Source organism: Zingiber officinale, chromosome 9A (assembly GCF_018446385.1).
Source record: "Zingiber officinale cultivar Zhangliang chromosome 9A, Zo_v1.1, whole genome shotgun sequence".
Classification (NCBI taxonomy): Eukaryota; Viridiplantae; Streptophyta; class Magnoliopsida; order Zingiberales; family Zingiberaceae; genus Zingiber; species Zingiber officinale.
In genome coordinates, this window is record NC_056002.1 from 93199930 (window position 1) to 93220028 (window position 20099).

Sequence of the window (20099 nt, forward strand, 5' to 3'; positions counted from 1 at the left end):
CTTTCTATAACCATCCATTAAGGAAGTTTGATCTAGTGATCCGCAAACAAACTCATCCGTTGTGGAGGGAGGCACTCAAAGCCAACACGCAAGCTTGTTGCATCACTTACAAACCAGTAATGGAGACTATGGGATTAATATACTAATCCCTCTCCCACTTAGTTATTTAAGGTGAGGAATTTTAACTTATGCTAGCATATAACACATGCATACACACATCACAGTAAATAAAAGTAATAAACATGGAAATTAATTTTCCAACTATTATGGCATTTTCATCACTATCCTCCGTGTGCTCCAACCCTAGCTGCTGCCATCTTTAGCCACCGCCATAGGGTTAAGTTGTCGCATCTATCTTGCGTCTTATTCCGCTGCGCCTTTGGTCTTCCGATAGCACCACGCCTCGCAAGGATACGATCCGCGACAAATATAGAATTTTACATATATCGATCCTATATTCCATAAATGGAATGTACATGTAATCTAGATCGAAAAATAAAATTCTAAAACCAAGGGCTAATACAGCTCCTGCTATATTAGTTACATACAATCATGCACACACAATTAAATGCCCTTGACATGTCCAAGGGTCCAATCACACACAATAAAAATATGCCATAATAGTTGGAGCCTGCAACCACAAAGTTAGCACATCCTACTATTATCCGGCCTAAATTATGTATGACATGTGCATAACCTAATTTGAAAACCAAACACACAGAGGCAAACCCTAGCTCTGATACCAATTGTTGGTTAGTCCTAGGAAAACGTATCGGTTCCACTGTACAAAAATTTTTTGTACAAGTGTCGAACCTTTCCTTAAATAACCTATTGTGTTCTTTAAAAGTTAAATTAGAAATCGCAGACGGAACTTAACATCATTGATTCCAAATTTAACTTATCTGTTCTTAATGGTTTAGATTTGAATCGCAAGCGGAACTTAACACTATTGATTCAAATCTACCTAAGTTATTAATTCCATAAATATTAATTTCCAAAATTGGTTTCCAGGACTGCATGGCGAGGCACATGGCCTTCTTGGATATGGGAGCAACCACCACCGCCTAGGCAAAGCCTTTTAAGGAAAGCTAATATTTATTTCCTTAAATAACTCTAGGTTAACCAAAAAGAACAATCGAATCACAAATTCGAAAAAGAAGAAAAACACAAACTCGAAAAGAAAACTATTTCGAAAACTCTAGAATCATATGCCTCTTGTGTTTGGTATTTCCATAAATAACTATACAAAGAAAAACTAGTATGATGCGGAAAATAGTTACTAGTTATACCTTTCTTTGTAAGCAAAAATAACCTCTTGATCTTCTACCGTATTCCTCTTCTAACCTCGGATGTTGTGTGGGCAACGATCTTCCGAGATGAGAACCACCAAGCACCTTCTTCTTCCTTGCAAGTTTCGGCCACCACAATTCTCCAAGAGAAGTAAAGGTCCGGCCACCACCACCAAGCTCCAAGGGATGCAAGAAACAAAACCACCTTTCTCTCCTTCTTCTCCTAGCTAGAACCGGCCACCATCAAGAGCTCCAAGAGAGGTTTCCACCGGCCATAAGAAGAAGAGAAGAGGAAGAAGCTAGGGTCGGCAACCAAGGAGGAAAAGAGAGGAGAAGAATAATAGAGTTGTTCACACATGAAGGCACCTCTACCCCCTCTTTTATAATCCTTGGTCTTGGCAAATAAGGAAATTTTAATAAAAACTTCCTAAATTCTTTTGCCATGAAAAGGAAAATTTATTTTGATTAAAAAATAATTTTCTTCTCATTAAAATAATGGCCGACCACTTCTAATTCCAAAACAAGAAAAATTTAATTCACACAAGAATTAAAACTTCCTAATTTGTTTCTAGAAATTTATAAAAATTTCTCTAATAATTTTTATCCCTTCATGATTGGTTAATAAAAAGGAAATTTTATAAATTAAAATTATTCTTTTAAACATGTGGATAATTTCCAAAAGGAAAGTTATCTCTAAAAATTAAAATCTCTTTTCAATCTACAAATAAGGAAAGATATCAAATCTTTTCTTAATCTTTTATAGAAACTAATAAAAGAGAATATTTAATTTTTAAACTTCTCTTTTAAATTATTATCATGGTTAAAAAGGAAAGTTTTTCTTAAAAATAAAATCTCCTTTCAATCTACAAATAAGGAAAGATTTCAAATCTTTTCTTAATCTTTTGTAGAAAGCTTTAAAAGGAAAGATTTAATTTTTAAACTCTCTTTTAAAACTTTGATATCCACATAAGAAATAATTTTAATAAAAAATCTTTTTTAATTTGATGTGGCCGACCACCTAAGCTTGGGCTCCAAGCTATTGGCCGGCCACCTTAAGGCCAACCTTTAGACTTGGCCGGCCCTAAGCTTGAGCTTCAAGCTTAGCTTGGCCGGCCCCTATTGGTTGGGTAAGAAGGTGGGTATGTGGTGGGTATAAATCTCTATATAGAAGAGGCTACGATAGGGACCGAGAGGAGGAATTGGTTTTGGTCTCCCGATGAAATTAAGCTTCCCGTGTTCGCCCCGAACACACAACTTAATTCCATCAATAATAATTCATTCCACTAAAGAACTATTATTGAACTACCGCACCAATCCCAAATTATATTTTGGGCTCCTTCTTATTATGAGTGTGTTAGTCTCCCTGTGTTTAAGATATCAGATGTCTATTAATTAAATGAGTTACTGATAGCTCACTTAATTAATATCTAGTTCCAAGAGTAGTACCACTCAACCTTATCGTCATGTCGGACTAAGTCCACCTGCAGGGTTTAACATGACAATCTTTATGAGCTCCTCTTGGGAACATTATCAACCTAGATCACTAGGACACAGTTTCCTTCTATAATCAATAACACACACTATAAGTGATATCATTTTCCAACTTATCGGGCTTATTGATTTATCGAACTAAATCTCACCCATTGATAAATTAAAGAAATAAATATCAAATATATGTGCTTGTTATTATATTAGGATTAAGAGCACACACTTCCATAATAACTGAGGTATTTGTTTCTTTATAAAGTCAGTATAAAAGAAACGACCTCTAATGGTCCTACTCAATACACTCTAAGTGTACTAGTGTAATTATATAGTTAAGATAAACTAATATCTAATTACACTACGACCTTCCAATGGTTTGTTCCTTTCCATCTTGGTCGTGAGCTACTGTTTATAATTTATAAGGTACTGATAACATGATCCTCTATGTGTGACACCACACACCATGTTATCTACAATATAAAGTAATTGAACATCTACATTTGGTATATACAAATGTAGACACTTGACCTATGTGATTCTTATAAATGTATATACAAAAGCTAGGCTTTTAGTATACACTCCAACATTAGGGTTTAAGGCTGGGAAATTGGATCGGTCTGCTGACCGATCCAGTGATACTATGGGTATCTGGATCGGTCTGCTGACCGATCCAGTGATCGATCTGATGACCGATAGTAACCAAACAGTTGGGAGAAGGAATGGCCTAATCGGTCCATAGACCGATCGGGGCTCGCAACCAACTCTGATATGAGTTGTGATCGGGGACCGATCGCCTGATCGGTCCGCGGCCGATCGCAACCAACTCTGAGAGTTGGGATCGTCTGAGGACCGATCGGCCTAAATCGGTCCTGACCGATCGAGCCATCTGGACCGATCGGGTGGAGGCGGTCGGTCGAGTCTAGAGTCTGGCGGCTATTTCTGTGTCTTCTTCTTCGCGAGTTCATATAAGAGGCCACTAGGGAAGAGACATCTTCTTCCTCTTTGCGAGCTTTGTTGAGCTCTCCACTGCTGAAGCTTCGTGTGAGACTGATCAGTTGCTGCTGTTGTTGGCATTCGTGAAGTGGTTGCTTCATCACCAGTCGACGAGAAGGCAAGCAAACTAGTGTTTTTACATTCATATTGTTCTTGGCTTCTTGCTTTATCTTTGTACTCCGATCTTGTTGTTGTAAGAGAGATTGTGGTGAGGTTTCTCCACCCAGAAGGAGTTTTTATTAGCCGGTTTTCTGGGGTCTTATCCACCGACGGATTGATAGGATTCATCCACCTTACGGACACGTCGAGGAGTAGGAGTATCATCTCCGAACCTCGTTATATCATCATGTTTTGAGGTTTGATCTTCTCCATTTTCGTTTCTACTTTCTATTTCCACTGCGCTAACTCAAATTGTAGGAAGAAACGAGAATTTGGGGTCGGCTATTCACACCCCCCCTCTCTAGCCGCGTCCGAAGGTCCTAACAAGTGGTATCAGAGCAAGGTCGCTCTTCGTTGGATTAACACCCGGGGGAGCACGAGCTAGAGAATGGATCAACTTGGAGAAGATGTCACGATTCCACCCTTCTACGATCGCGACGACTTCGCGTATTGGAAGGTAAGAATGAAGTATTTTTCTTATGTCTAACCTAGTAAATTGGAATTGTGTACAAGTAGGTTTTATTCCTCCGGTGGATAAAGAAGGAGAACCTCTCGAGAAGAAGAAGTGGACAAAGGAACAAATCCACCAATCCATAATCAACGACGAGGTAACGAAAATCTTTGAATTTTCATTACCTAATGATATCTTGTGTAAGATAAGTGGATACAACAATGCCAAGGAGTTGTGTAACAACTTGGCTAAGTTCCATGAGGAGAGCTCCAATTCAAGTCATGAAAAGGAGTCAAGTGAGCCAAGTAGCTCACATCATGGAGATATGGAATTAGAAGTTGAGGGCTACTCAACATCTAAGGAAGAAGAGGAGGAGAGTTCTTCTTCAAGATTGGAGCAAGAAGAAGAAGCCTCTACCTCCGGAAGGGATGAAGGAGAGAGCTTATATCCATCCTCAACCCTAGGTAACTCAAGCAACTTAATCTTAAGTAAATTACATATAATGTGCTTTGAGTGTAGGGAATATGGGCATTACAAAAGTTAATGTCCAAAGAGGATTAGGAAGACTCCACCGGAACCAAAAGTCAAGGAAGCCGGAGTCCCGATACGCAAGGGCAAGGAGCACGTGGTGTGCTTCCAATGCAAGCAAAGGGGACATTATAGGAGTCAATGTCCAAGGGGGAGGAAACCTCACAAGGACAAGAGACCAAGCACATCTATGGGGGGAGCTAAGGCAAACCCTAAGGTATCCTTTAAGGCACATTCTTGCAATTCTAATAAGACACATGCTAGTAGTTTTATTGCAATTGTCAATAATGATAAGCATGATAACCATAGAAACTGATACATGTGCTTAGGTGCCAAACATGTTAGCCTAGATAAGGACAATGCTAGAAATGCCAACCCTAGAGTTAACTCATCCAAGGTTAAGGAAAACCTAGATAGGAATCCCAAAACAACTAGACATATGCCTAGGAATACCTCAAAGAAAAATGGAAAATTAAAGCTTGAGGTATTAAAGAAGGAAAATCAAGTCTTGAGGTCAAGACTTGACACTTTAGAAAAGGCTCTTAAGAATTTGGAGAAGTCAACTCTAGGATCTAAGGGTCAAAAATCAAAGCCCAAGGACATGAGAGGTTTGGGTCACAAACCTAAGTCTCAAGTGGTCAAGCCCGCTTATCATAATGTTCCATTCGATTATGGAACAAGACCTAGGGCTAAGAAGACCATCACCAAGGTCACAAGGGGAGTCACCCCTAGAGTTGATCTTGATGAGTCCCAAATGACCAAGGCTTTAAATCCTAGGAGGGTCATTAGGAGGGTTGCTAGGGAAGTCATCCCTAGTGAATATTTAGTGAACCCAATGAGCTCAAATAGGTATTGGGTTCCTAGGAGCGTGATTCCTTCACGCTAGATGGTTTAGGGTGTGCCAACCTTAATTGGATAGGTAGTTAACCTACTCATGGCAAAAGGTGGCATTTTAGGAATTTTCAAGGTATAATCAAGTCTTGAAAATGAAATTAAAAATTATTCCTAAGGTGATTAGGATGTGCCAACCACATTTGAGGAGTTTTCTAGGGTCAATCTAATTGGCACATAGTGATCTAAAAATCTTTAGTATATGATTTTAGGTCTATTACACTTAGGAATATAGAATTTATGGTAAAATGATCAAAATTATCAAAAATGGCAACTAAGGCTAGAATTAGGTATTTTCTATACCTTTATATGTTATTTACCATACATTGTTTGTCATATGCCATGTTATGACATCATATTTATTTTATTATCATTTGAAATGTCATGATAATTCTAAGGTTAGTTATATGTCATGCCTTATTTAAGTTTCATACTTGATGACATGACATCATGACATTGGCACATGTGTTCCACTTATGATATTATTTTATGCCATGTCATCATCTCTTGCATTTATGATCAATTAATTTGATTTAAGGATAGAAACACAATTTGACATGGAGATCAAATTGCTGTTTAGAAAATGCATGAGAACTTAGCTTAAGATGACCTAAACCCATATCTCACATCAAAATTGACTTGGATGTGTTTGATACACCTTAGATGTGTGTGAGATATTAGGATTATGAGTTAGGATCAAGGTGCATAGTTCTTGCACCTAGATGAGCCTAATTCGAATTTGAGGATCATAGGGAAAACTTGTGTACAAGTCATGTACATTTAGCCCTAAGATTGTGGTCCTAAATTTAATGGTTTAAGATCATTTCAAAATTGATTTGAAAAACCTTGATGAAGCTTTTCTAGTGATAGCATTCATCATTGAGCAAGTTGATACAAAGATGGATTAACCTTGAGCTATTTCAAAGTCTTTCGAACTTTGTATCAAGATTAAAAAATGAGAGTTATTTTCATAGAAAACTATTTTTTCCATGATAATATATGTTATGAGGAATGTATCCTCAAAATTTTATAATTTTTGGAATTTTCTGTAATTTTTTTAGGGGTTTTTGAATTTCAGGAGAAAAATCAGAAATTCTGATATGAGAGTCGTGGACCGATCAGAGGAGATCCTGATCGGTCCAGGGAAGTCTGGATCGGTCACTAGACCGATCCAAGGCAGTGTGGATCGGTCTGATGACCGATCCAGTGGAGTCCTGATCGGTCTGGTGACCAATCAGAGCGTGCCAAAATGCTGATTTTCGACTGTTGTCTGAAATTTTAGCTATGGAAGTTGGTGTTTTAGATTTATAAAGGGTTGAAACTCTCCAAGACATTGTTGGTGCAATGGTCAAGGAGGAGTTGATCTTTAGGGGGAGTTTTACCTATTGGTCAAGGGGGAGTTGACTTTTAGGGGGAGTTTTTACTCGTCAAGATTTTTGAGGATGAGTGATATGGGATTATCACTAAGTTGATTATTGATTTTAGTATCAAGGGGGAAATTAAGGGTTTCAATGAAAGGTATGGGACTTTCATTAAGAAGAAACTCTTGACCTTGATTCACTCTTTTTGATGTGTGTCAAAAAGGGGGAGAATATCCAGAGAATGTTCAAGGAAGAACATTGGAGTTTGGGGAGAATGCTCAGAGAATGTTCAAGGAAGAACATTGGAGAACTATTGGAAAACCTAAGTTAGGTTATCGGGTTAACCTAACTTGATTATGGTTTTTGTCAAACATCAAAAAGGGGGAGATTGTTGGTGCAACCTTAGGTCAAGGTTGACCTGGGTGACCCGACTCGAGTTGACCTGACTCGAGGTATATTTTGATATTTGACAAGAATAGAGAAGTTATATTTTGATGTTTGACAAGAATAGGAACTCAGGGGATTGTGGGTGCAACCTTTGGTCAAGGTTGACCTGGTTGACCCGACTTGTGTTGACCTGATTCGGGAAAAGTCCAAGTATGGAGACTTGGCACGGAAAGGTCCAAGCAGGGAGCTTGGCACGGGAAAAGTCCAAGTATGGAGACTTGGCACGGGAAAGTCCAAGCAGGGAGCTTGGCACGGGAAAAGTCCAAGTATGGAGACTTGGCACGGAAAAGTCCAAGCAAGGAGCTTGGCACGGGAAAAGTCCAAGCAGGGAGCTTGGCACGGGGAAAAGTCCAAGTATGGAAACTTGGCATGGGAGGTCGGAGAGGGCTCGGTAGCTCGTTCTCTGGACTGGATGGAGTCGGAGAGGGCTCGGTAGCTCGTTCTCTGGACTGGATGGAGTCGGAGAGGGCTCGGTAGCTCGTTCTCTGGACTAGGTCAGAGAGGGCTCGGTAGCTCGTTCTCTGGACCGGACGTGGAAGTCGGAGAGGGCTCAGTAGCTCGTTCTCCGGACAAGGCTCGGTAGCTCGTTCTCTGGACCGGACGAAGTTGGAGAGGGCTCGGTGGCTCGTTCTCGGACGAGCTCGAGAGGGCCTCGTTCGAGCTCGAGAGAGAGCTCGATGCTCGTTCTCTGGGCCGGACGTGGAAGTCGGAGAGGGCTCGATAGCTCGTTCTCTAGATCGGGAAGACTTTAGGGTTTAAGGGAAATTGGATCGGTCTGGCGGATCCGGTGATATGGGTATCTGGATCGATCTGCCGATCCGATGTCGGGTTATCTAATCGATCCGTGACCGTCGGTAACCAAGCAGTTGGGAGAAGGAATGGCCTGATTGGTCCACAGACCGATCAGGGCTCGCAACCAACTCTCGTGAGAGTTGGGATCGGTCTGGGGACCGATCGATAGGGCTGATCGGTCCACAGGCCGATCGAGATCGCAACCAACTCTGTGAGAGTTGGGATCGTCTGGGACCGATCGCTAGGGGCTGATCGGTCCACGAATCGACCATCTGGACCGATCGGTGGAGCTTGATCGGTCCGAGTCTAGCGCTGAGTCACGGCTAGATTTCTGTCTGTGACTTCTTCTTCGCAGGTTCATATAAGAGGGCCACTACAGGGAAGAGCAGACTTCTTCTTCCTCTTTGCGATCTGAGCTTTGTTGAACTCTCCACTGCTGAAGCTTCGTGTGAGCTTCCCTCGGCTGGACTCCAACTGATCAGTTGCTGCTGTTGTTGGCATTCGTGAAGTGGTTGCTTCATCACCAGTCGACGAGAAGGCAAGCAAACTAGTGTTTTTACATTCATATTGTTCTTGGCTTCTTGCTTTATCTTTGTACTCCGATCTTACTGTTGTAAGAGAGATTGTGGTGAGGTTTCTCCACCCAGAAGGAGTTTTTATTAGCCGGTTTTCCGGGGTCTCATCCACCGACGGATTGATAGGATTCGTCCACCTTACGGACACGCCGAGGAGTAGGAGTATCATCTCCGAACCTCGTTATATCGTCATGTTTTGAGGTTTGATCTTCTCCATTTTCGTTTCTACTTTCTATTTCCACTGCGCTAACTCAAATTGTAGGAAGAAACGAGAATTTGGGGTCGGCTATTCACACCCCCCCTTTAGCCGCGTCCGAAGGTCCTAACAATAATAACAAGTACATATATTTAATATTTATTTCTTTAATTTATCAATGGGTGAGATTTAGTTCAATAAATCAATAGGCCCGATAAGTTGAGAAATAATATTACTTATAGTGTATGTTGTTGATTATAAAAGGAAACTGTGTCCTAGAGAGTTAGGATGATGATGTCCCCAAGAGGAGCTCATAAGGATTGTCATGTTAAACCCTGCAGGTGGACTTAGTCCGACATGACAATAAAGTTGAGTGGTACTACTCTTGGAACTAGATATTAATTAAGTGAGTTGTCAGTAACTCATTTGAATTAATGGACATTTGATATCTTAAACACAGAGAGACTAACACACTCATAATAAGAAGGAGCCCAAAATATAATATGGGATTGGTGCGGTAGTTCAATAATAGCTCTTTAGTGGAATGAATTATTATTGATGAAATTAAGTTATGTGTTCGGGGCGAACACGGGATGCTTAATTTTATCGGGAGACCAAAATCAATTCCTCATCTCGGTCCCTATCATAGCCTCTTAATTATAGAGTACTATACCCACCTTCTTACCCATCCTATAGGGGCTGGCCAAGCTAGCTTGGAGTCCAAGCTAGGGCCGGTCAAAGGCATGGTTCATGGGTTCATGAGGTGGCCGTCCCTAGCTTGAACCCAAGATTAGGTGGCTGGCCCTATTAAAATAAAAAGTAATTTTATTTATTAAATTTTTCTTATGTGGATTCCATGGTTTTAAAAGAGAGTTTAAAATTTAAATCTTTCCTTTTATAACTTTCTACAAAAGATTAAGAAAAGATTTGAAATCTTTCCTTATTTGTAGATTGAAAGGTAGATTTTAATTTCGAGAAAACTTTCCTTTTTTAACCATGTTCATGATTTAAAAGAGAGTTTAAAAATTAAATATTCTCTTTTATTAGTTTCTACAAAAGATTAAGAAAAGATTTGATATCTTTCCTTATTTGTAGATTAAAAGGAGATTTAAATTTTTAGAGATAACTTTCCTTTTTTGAAATCATCCACATGTTTAAAAGAAAGATTTTAATTTATAAAATTTTCTTTTTACAAACCACCATGAAGGGAAAAATTGTTGGAGAAAATTTTTATAAATTTCCGAAAATAAATTAGGAAGTTTTAATCCTTGTGTGAATTAAATTTTCCTTGATTGGGATTAGAATAGTGGCCGGCCATATGGTTTGAGAAAAGGAAATTGATTATAAATCAATTAAATTTTCTCTTTCATGGCAAAAGAATTAAGGAAGTTTTTATTAAAATTTCATTATTTGCCATGACCAAGGAATATAAAAGAGGGGGTAGAGGTGCCTTCATGGGAGATAACCTCTATTCTAATTTTCTCCTCTCTTTTTCTCCTTGGGTGTGGCCAGCCCCTTTTTTTCTCTCCTCTCCTTATTGTGGCCGAAACTTCTTCATTGGTGGAGGTCTCTTGGTGGCCGGATCAAGCAAGGAGAAGAAGGAGAGAAAGAAAGCCTAGTCTCTAGCATCCTTTGGAGCATTGGTGGTGGCCAAACCTATCCATCAAGAAGAACTCTTGGTGGCCAAAACCTAGAAGGAAGAAGAAGGTGCTTGGTGGTTCTCATCTCGGAAGATCGTTGCCCACACAACATCCGAGGTTAGAAGAGGAATACGGTAGAAGATCAAGAGGTCATTAAAGTTCACAAAGAAAGGTATTACTAGTATTTATTTTCCGCATCATGCTAGTTTATTTTTCTTTGTATGAATTCAAACACAAGAGGCATTAGATCTAGTTTTTTGAATTTAATTTTCGAGTTTGTTTTTTTTTTCGAATTTGTGATTCGATTATTCTTTTTGGTTAACCTAGAGTAATTTAAGGAAATTAAATATTATCTTTCCTTAAAAGGCTTTGTCTAGGCGGTGGTAGTTGCTCCCATATCCAAGAAGGCCATGTACCTCGCCATGCAGTCCTGGAAGCCAATTTTGAAAATTAATATTTAATGGAATTAATAACATAGGTGGATTTGAATCAATAGTGTTAAGTTCTGCTTGCGATTCAAAATCTAAACCATTAAGAACAGATAAGTTAAATTTGGAATCAATGATGTTAAGTTCCATCTGCGATTCCTAATTTAACTTCTAAAGAACACAATAGGATGTTTAGGAAAGATTCGACACTTGTACAAATTTTTGTACAGTGGAACCGGTATGATCTTCCTAGGACCAACCAACAATTGGTATCAGAGCTAGGGTTTGCCTCTGTATGTTTAGAATTCAAATAGGTTATGCACATGTCATACATAATTTAGGCAGAATAATAGTAGGATGTGCTAACTCTTTGGTTGCAGGCTCCAACTATTATGACTTATAGATGTTGTGTGTGATTGGACCCTTGGACATGTCAAGGGCATTATTTTGTGTATGCATGATTGTATGTAACTAATACAGCAGGAGCTGTATTAGTCCTAGGATTTCAGAATTTTATTTTCAATTTAGATTACATGTACATTCCCTCGAGGAATATAGGATCGATATATGTAAAATTCTATTTTTGTCACAGATTGAATGCTTGCGAGGCGTGGTACTTTTGGAGCACCAGAGGCGCAGCGGAATAAGAAGCAAGATGGATGCGATGATTTGACCCGATGGCGGTGGCTAAAGATGGCACCAGCTAGGGTTGGAGTACACGGAGGACAGTGATGGAAAAGGCCATAATAGTTGGAAAAATAATTTCCATATTTATTGCTTTTATTTACTGTGATGTGTATGTATGCATATGATGTATGCTAGGATAGTTTAAAATTCCTCACTTTAAATAACTAAGTGGGGGAGAGATTTATTTTAATAAATTCCACGGTCTCCATTACTGGTTTGTAAGTGATGCAAACAAACTTGCGCGTTGGCTCTGAGTGCCTTCCTCCATATCGGATGAGTTTGTTTGCGAATCACTAGATCAAACTTCCATTTAGGATGACTATAGGAAATTAATTAAGTGCGTGTGATCTTCCCCATCGGAAGGGGCACAATCTTATTAATGGACTTAGTGTTAAGTAATGGTATACACTTAGACACGTCTAATAGTATCCTCTGCATCGGAGTCACTACTATTATTTGTGTGACCAAAGGAAAACCAACTATTAATTTGTCAAAAAGATAAGATGACAAGATAATAAAATTAAAACCCACTCTTACAAATGTCGAGTTTTTGTATACGTCCACACTATCATGGCATACAAAATTCACGGTGTATGAGGTAATTTTATTTGTTAGGATGACAAAAAAATAAAATTAATGGGAAAAACTCCTCTTACAAATGTTTGGTTTTGTATACATTCACACTATCGTGGCATACAAAATTCATGGTGTTTGAGGTAATTTTATTTGTCATAAAGATTTATTGACAAGATAATTAATGGATAAAACCCTCCTCTTACAAATGTTCGAATTTGTATATGTCCACACTATCGTGGCATGCAAAATTTCCGGTGTTTGAGGTGTTGGTGAATTTAAATAATATTGTTTGAGGAATAATGTTATTTTAAATTCAAAGTTTTGACCAAAATATTTGATCAAAGATAGACCAACTATTAATTTTATTTGTCATGAAGTTATGATGACGAGATAATAAAATTAATGGACAAAATCTCCTTTTTGAATTTGTATACGTCCACACTATCGTGACATACAAAATTCACGGGGATTTTAAAGTGTTGGTCTTGACCAAATATTTTTGTGATTCTTAGGATTTTAAATGTTTGTCAATCCCCTAGTTGTTATACTATAGAAAAGACTTAGTAGTCCCAATTATAATTGGAAATAAGACTTGGACATTAAGGTAGACTGTCCTTTTAGAACTGAGAATAATATAGGTGTATATAATTCATTAGTTGTTTAAACATGTTTAGTGGTGTTATCTACTAGTACCTGAAGTGTAGATACAGATGCCACTAATCATATCTGTAATTCATTGGAGGGGTTCCAGGAAACCTGACAACTATATAAAAGGGAAATCACCGTCTATATGGGCACTACTGCAAAAGTAGCAGCTGTTGCAGTGGGAGATGTTTATTCTCTGATAGGAATAAAATATGGATTTTCAGAAATTGTCTTTACGTACTAAGTTTAGAAAGAACCTGATTTCAGTTTCTAAACTTTGAAAGAATAAATATTCTGTCTATTTTGATAACTTTTAATCAAGAAAAATAGGGAAGTTATCTATTCTGGTACGTTGGTTGACAATTTATAATCCAATAACTCCCATGATGCAATAAATGAAAATTAATAACACATTTTCTAACTTTAATAAGAGAAAGCAACTTTCGGAAATGAACCAATCATATTTTTGGTATCTAAGGCTAGGTTATATTAACTTGAGTAGGATTCAAAGGATAATAAACAATGAACTTTTGGCTTCATTGGTAGTGGAAATTTTTTCAACCTGTGAGTCTTACTTGGAAAGAAAAATAACCAAGAAGCTTTTAAGTCTAAGGGGTATGGAGCCAAAGATATATTGGAATTGGTTCATTCTGATTTGTGTAAACCTTTGACTATCTAGGAAAGAGGTTGTTTTGAATATTTCGTCTCTTTTATAGACGACTATTTGAGATAAGGATACATTTATTTGACGCACCACAAGTCTAAGTGCTTTGATTAGTTCAAAGAGCATAAGGCTGATGTGGAGTAAAAAAATCAAGACACTACGGTGAAATCGTAGTAACGAGTACCTCTTAGGAGAGTTTAGAAGTCACTTATCAGGAGTCGGGATTTAATCCCAACTAACTGCACCTGGTACACCCCAACAGAATGGTGTAGTAGAAAGAAGGTATAAGGCTCTTATGGAATAATTAGATCGATGATGAGTTATTCATAAAATTACCTAATTCGTTTTAAGGATATACGCTGGAAACAAAAGTGAACATAGTACCTTCTAAGTCAGAACTCTCTACTCCCATAGAATTACAGAATGAGCGTAAGCCTAGTCTGAAGAATATTCGGATTTGGATGGTCTAGCACGTGAGAGACACTGATAAGTTGGACATGAGTTCACTTGTTTGTGAGTTATCCTAGAAAAACGAAAAGAGTTTTATAGTCCTTAAAATCGGAAGGTCATTGTTGGCACAAATGCCCGGTTTTAGAAAAGGACTATACTATGAACCACAAGCCCATGAGTAAAAATTATTCTTAAGGAAATCAAAGGACACATCTAATCTAGTACCAACTGTACAAGATGAAATATCACAAGAAACTGCAACACGTATCACAAATGATACACAATTGCAGAAAGTGCCTCGTCGTAGTGGGAGGGTTGTTAGGCAACCTAAAAGATTCATGTTTTGGGAGAGTCTTTAGAATCAATCGTTCACGCCCCGGGGGAGTCCCTGTCTGAAGAAATTTCGTCAGCACCTCCCCTGTACGGCTGACAATCTGAATCATTTCTACATGCACAATATACATCAGCCACAGGCAGCTGGAATATACGCACAACCACGCAGTTTATATGCAGCCTACTTGGCTGATACAATAAAACATCACCACACAGTTATATGTAAAACTAACAGCCCACTCGGCTGTACCGAAACCAAAACACAGTGGAAATACAACGGATACACATACAAACTAAAATATAAGACTGCTAGCCAGCTAGACTTACACAACCCACAAACAATACAAAATACCATGTAACAACTACAACACTCCAGAAACAAAACCGGTGCTCAAAAGCTAAATACACTGACACATAAATCAAATAAAACATAAAGAGAAACTATAAGTCTTCTGATGTGACGTGAGGACTGGCAGACAGGATGCTCCAAGCGACTCCGTAAACAACCTGGTACCTGAAAATAGTGTCCACGGGGGTGAGTTCAACAACTCAGTGGGTAACAACTGATATGCATAATAAAGAAAATAACAATCAACACTAATTATACGTACAATCTCTTGATACAAGAAGGGTAAATGCGACTGAAATAAGCAAGAGAAAACTGTACTAATCAGGACCAGGGTATAAGTACAACAGGGTCGTCAGACCGAGAGTGTCATAAATCCTGTATGCATGTCAATCATATACATCCATATAAATGCAGCAAGTAAATGCAGCAAACACAAACAATAAATGCATCATGCATATGATGCAAATGTCATGGTCACCATTGACACCAGTCAGTCATCTCACACACAATGGTGAGACCGAGTGGGTAGGGCTGTGACAATCATGCACTCTACCGTCACTACTCCTGATGAGTGACTGAGTGGATGGGATGCTGTCGGAGTACACCTGTCCTCCTACCCCAAATCATAAATGGGGGAGCACAATGCTCTCATCTCCCAGTACACCATGACGGGGAGGGATCCCTAACGTGCTACCACGCTGTGTCACACTACCCATGAGCGGACCAACGGAGCACCGACAGAGCCAAACTGATGTGCTACCACGCTGCGTCATGCTACCCATGAGCGGGCCAACGGAGCACTGACAGTGATAAAACTGGAGATGTGCTCAACAATAATGGAGCAGACTATCGCGCAACATGCAATCATGCGAATGGTGCATGATACTAAGCATGGCAAAATACTGAGCAGCATAGCAATATCCATATATATGTAAAATGTGTACCATCAGAAAATGAATCAAATCAAAGTACACAGACCAGATAAGGTATCAAAAACCCTAGGTCCTGAACATGATAAATAACATGGTTGTGTCACTACCCCTATAAGCAGGTAAATACTAACATGATGTGCATAGCAAATAAACAACCAAGCATGTAACAGATCAGGTAGTGATCAACCGAAGTAGATAAGAAAACACAATCGTTGCTATTTGTTAAAGATATTACTATGCATATCAAATGACATAAAGTCAAAGTACCCGCCTTTAACTGTAGTCTGTGCTAAACAATCCTCACATCAGAACAATCGTCCCGTAATCAGGGTCTTGCATACACATATTCAATTTAGCTACTCTAACAAGTATCATTTAGCTAACTGAGTATCAGGACCAAATAAATAAACCTATTTCCTTTCCAATTAAGGAAACCCAAATTGAATCAATCCCAAGTGGTCCCAATTGTTATAACTCAAGAACAATCTCAACTAATACAATTCATTTTATCAACTCAATTCAACCATCATCCATCTGAACCAACCAACCACCAAATAACCATCATGAATCAAACTAAACTTACCCAATAGTGAGTATCCTTTTATCACCTCGCAGTCAGAGAAGTGGTTGTTAGAAAATCCTAGTCGGAGCAACCATGAAGCCATTGCCCTCAATGTAAATCATCCACAATCTGCACCTCAATCACATCTGAAATTCCAACCTAAGATAACTAATTACTCATTAGTCATGTTATCACAGATTAACATCTCAAATAGAATCTGTTACCAATCCATATCAACCTAATACTTGTTAGAGTGTATACTAAAAGCCTAGCTTTTGGTATAAACATTTATCTAGAAATAAGAATCACATTGGTCAAATGTCTACATTTGTGATAAATGTAGTTGTTCAATTAATTTATATTGTAGATAACATGGTGTGTGGTGTCACACACAGAGGATCATGTTATCAGTACCTTATAAATTATAAACAGTAGCTCACGACCAAAATGGAAAGGAACAAACCATTAGAAGGTCGTAGTGTAATTAGGTATCAGTTTATCTTGACTGTATAATTACACTAGTACACTTAGAGTGTATTGAGTAGGACCATTTGAGGTCGTTTCTTTTATACTGATTTTATAAAGAAACAAAGACCTCGGTTATTATGGAAGTGTGTGCTCTTAATCCTAATATAATAACAAGCACATATATTTGATATTTATTTCTTTAATTTATCAATGGGTGAGATTTAGTTCGATGAATCAATAAGCCCGATAAGTTGGGAAATGGTATCACTTATAGTGTGTGTTGTTGATTATAGAAGGAAACTGTGTCCTAGAGATACTAGGTTGATAATGTCCTCAAGAGGAGCTCATAAGGATTGTCATGTTAAACCCTGCAGGTGGACCTAGTCCGACATGATGATAAGGTTGAGTGGTACTACTCTTGGACTAAGATATTAATTAAGTGAGTTGTCAGTAACTTACTTAATTAGTGGACATTTGTTATCTTAAACACAGGGAGACTAACACACTCATAATAAGAAGGAGCCCAAAATGTAATTTGGGATTGGTGCGGTAGTTCAATAATAGTTCTCTAGTGGAATGAATTATTATTGATAAAATTAAGTTGTGTGTTCGGGGCGAACACGGGATGCTTAATTTTATCGGGAGACCAAAACCAATTCCTCCTCTCGGTCCCTATCGTAGCCTCTAGTATATAGAGATTTATACCCACCGCATACCCACCTTCTTACCCATCCAATGGGGCCGGCCAAGCTAGCTTGGAACCCAAGCTAGGGCCGGCCAAGACCAAGTGGATGAGCCATGAAGGTGGCCGGCCAAAGCTTGGGTCCCAAGCTTAGGTGGCCGGCCACTAGAATATTAAAAAGGATTTTTATTAAAATTATTTCTTATGTGGATATCATGTTTTTAAAAGAGAGTTTAAAAATTAAAAATTTCCTTTTATAGCTTTCTACAAAAGATTAAGAGAAGAGATTAATCTCTTTCCTTATTTGTAGATTAAAAGGATGGTTTTAATTTTTGGTAAAAACTTTCCTTATTTGTAAATCATCTACATGTTTAAAAGAGAGTTTAAAATTTGAAATCTTTCCTTATTTGTTGATTAAAAGGTGGATTTTAAATTTTAAGAAAACTTTCTTTTTTAACCATGTTCATGATTTAAAAGAGAGTTTAAAATTAAATATTCTCTTTTATAAGTTTCTACAAGAGATTAAGAAAAGATTTGATATCTTTCCTTATTTGTAGATTAAAAGAGATTTTAATTTTTAGAGATAACTTTCTTTTTATCCACATGTTTAAAAGAAAGATTTTAATTTATTAAATTTCCTTTTTATTAACCAATCATGAAGGGATAAAATTATTGGAGAAATTTTTATAAATTTCTAGAAACAAATTAGGAAGTTTTAATTTTTGTTTAATTAAAACTTTCCTTGATTTGTGGAAATAAGTGGCCGGCCATGTAATAATGAAAAGGAAAATTATTTTTAATTAAATTAATTTTTCCTTTTCATGGCAAAAGAATTAAGGAAGTTTTAATTAAATTTCCTTATTTGCCAAGACCAAGGATTATAAAAGAGGGGTAGAGGAGGCTTCAAGTCTAATGTCTCTATTCTATTTTTCTCCCTCTTTTCCTTGGTGGTGTGGCCGGCCCTTCCTTCTTCTCTTCTTCTTCTCTTTGTGGCCGAACCTCTTCATGCTCATGGAGTTTTAATTGGTGGCCGGATCTAGCTTGAGGAAGAAGGAGAGAAAGCTTATATCCCTTGGAGCTTGGTTGGTGGAAAAGATCTTCATCTTTTGGAAGCTTTGTGCTTGGCCGAAATTTGAAGAAAGGAGAAGGTGCTTTGGTGGTTTCTCATCTTGGAAGATCGTTGCCCACACAACGTCCGAGGTTAGAAGAGGAATACGGTAGAAGATCAAGAGGTCTTTTTAGAAGGTATAACTAGTAATTTTTCTTTCCGCATCATACTAGTTATTTTTGGAAATAATACCAAATACAAGAGGCATGCGATTCTAGTATTTCGAATATGTTTTTCGATGTTGTGTTCGTTTGTTTTTCCTTGTGATTTGATTATTCTTTTCGGCTAACCTAAAGTTATTTTAGGAAATTAAATATTAGCTTTCCATAAAAGGTTTTGTCTAGTCGGTGGTGGTTGCTCCCATATCCAAGAAGGCCATGTGCCTCGCCACGTCAGTACTGGGAACCAATTATGGAAATTAATATTTAATGGAATTAATAACTTAAGGTGATTTGGGTCGAACGTGTTAAGTTCCGCAGGAGACCCAAGTCAAAACCTAAAAGAACGAATAGATTAAGTTTTGGATCAAACGTGTTAAGTTCCGCAGGCGATCAAAATTTAATTTAAAAGAACACATGGTAGCTAGGAAAGGTTCAGACCTTTGTACAAAATTTTATACAGTGGAACCTCTAGGGTTTTCTGAGTAGCAACCAACAATTGGTATCGAGCTAGGTTTTGCCTCTGTGTATTTGGTATTAGTTTAATTATGCACATGTCATACATAATTTAGGCAGGATAATAGTAGGATGTGCTAACTTTGTGGATGCAGGATCCAACTATTATGGCTTATAGTTTTATGTGTGTGATTGGACCCTTGGACATGTCAAGGGCATTTATATGTGTGTGCATGATTGTATTATAAAATACAGCAGGAGCTGTATTTAGTTTTATTAGGATTTTATTTTTGATCTAGATACATGTACATTTCTTTTATGGAATATAGGATCAAAATTGTAAAATTCTATTTATGTCGCGGATCGAATCTTGCAAAGCGTGGAACCTTCTAAGGACCAGAAGCGCAGCGGAACAAGGAGCAAGATGGATGCGACAGCTAGACCCGATGGCGGTGGCCAAATATGGCAGCAGCTTGGGATGACAACACACGGAGGACAACTAGAGATAAAAGCCATAATAGTTGAAAATTAGATTTTCTATTTATTGCTTTTATATTGTGTTGTGTGTGCATGTTAGTTTACAAGTTTAGTAGGCTAGCATAGTTAAAATTCCTCATTAATAAATAACTAAGTGGGAGAGGATTTTAAGTAAATCCCATGGTCTCCATTCTTGGTTTGTAAGTGATGCAAACAAGCTTGCGTTGGCTCGAGTGCCTTCCTCCATAACGGATGAGCTTGTTTGCGGATCACTAGAACAGACTTCCATTTTGGATGACTATAGGAAGTTAATTAGG